Raw genomic sequence first — 1,827 nt, 5'->3', positions numbered from 1 at the left:
AAGAGCACAAACTAATGAAACTTTATTACTACAAAAAAATATTATGTTCATAACATATGGCTGTAAAAACAATAACAACAAATAATATGAATAAAAATATAATAATATATGAAAATACATCAGAAATCATTCACTTGCATTGTATCTTTTTCCACAAAATAAAAAAGTCAGTGGTTACTGCCTAACATTGTTTATTTCCCACATTAAAAAAAAAGTCATATGGGTTTGAACCAAAACATGGGTGACAGGTACATAACAGATTTTTAATTTAAAGGTGAACTATTTCTTTAAGGACAATGAAGCACTGAAACAGACTAAACAGTATTAAGAATTTAGAAACTGAAAATAAAGATGTTATTCATGATGGATTACACCTGGGGCCCGTTTCAGAAAGGAGGTTAAGTGAAAACTCTGAGTATGTTAACCCTGAAATGAGGGAAACTCTGGGTTTTCGGTTTCAGAATGGGAGGTATGTTAAACCTGAGAAAGTAGAGTAAGTCAAGCCCGTTTCTGAAAGAGAGGTAACTTATACTCAGAGTCAGTTACCATGGCAACTTACTCTGTGAACCTAACCTGGTCGGGAGCAGGTTTTCTTCGGTAAACCCAGAGTTTCTTTCGGTCTCCTCCCCCTTTTTAAAGCGCAAGTGATGTTTAAATACATCATTCATTCATTTATGCTTCAAAAATGCTTTTCTTAATGAGTGTTTTGGAATGTAAATTTAGTGCATTTTACTTAAAACATGAAAAATAATCTTAATGCAACTGGAAACAAGATTATTTTTCTTACCCAATTGACAGATAATATGCAAAATAAGAAAAATACACTTAAAAGATTAAATAAACACCTTACACTGTACACTGTAAAAAAATATAAAAAATGAAATAAAGTGCAAAAACAATAATTTTACAGAGAGAAGTTTTTACAGAAAAAAGTTATTTTACAGATTTTTCGTTGTTTCAATTATGATATTTAACTTTAATTTTAAATTTTTTGTTTGGCAGACACAGCTTCCAGTCATTTGACCGTTTTTTTACGGGACCTTTTTTACAGTATAAAACCTTTATTTTACAAAATTTCCCTTGTTTCAGTTACAATATTTTACTTAACTTTGTGGGGTTTTTTTGGCAGCTGTATCTGCCAGTGGTTTGACTGTTTTTTTACAGTGTAAAACCCTTATTTGACAGATTTTACCTAGATTACTACAATAAAAGCACTAAATGTTCTACAGAGAAACACTGTTATTTTACAAATCATTACAATAAAAAAAACCTTCAATAAAGTTTCAAAGCATGCTCAAGGTGGAAAATGGACAGTTTTATTTAAAAGACAAAATACAAAGTCTTTACAAATGCCATATAAAATGTACATTTTAAATTTTTAGCTTTTTTTTTTAAAGAAATACAGCACAATTACATTTAAAATACTGTGCTGATGAAGAACATGGAACAGTTTCATCAGAATGTTTAATTAAATATATATTCAACTTAAGACAACTTCACTTGCAGAGAAAATATGTCCTGATAATTTACTCACCCCCATGTAATCCAAGATGTTCATGTCTTTCTTTCTTCAAATAAAAAAAAAAAAGTAAAGTTTTTGAGGAAAATATTCCAGGATTTTTGCATATAGTGGACTACAATGGGTTGAAGTTGAAGTTTCCAGTGACCCTTATTCCTTGGCTGGGATCATGTAGAGCCCTCTGAAGGTGCAGTGAAACTGAAATTTGGACCTTCAACCTGTTGGCTCCCATCGAAAATTGGAGAAAAATCCTGGAATGTTTTTTTCAAAAACCTTTTTGACAGGAAAAAGAAAGACATTTTGATTTT

This window comes from Garra rufa, chromosome 1 (genome assembly GCF_049309525.1).
Source record: "Garra rufa chromosome 1, GarRuf1.0, whole genome shotgun sequence".
NCBI classification, from domain to species: domain Eukaryota; kingdom Metazoa; phylum Chordata; class Actinopteri; order Cypriniformes; family Cyprinidae; genus Garra; species Garra rufa.
This window is presented reverse-complemented; position numbering follows the sequence as displayed.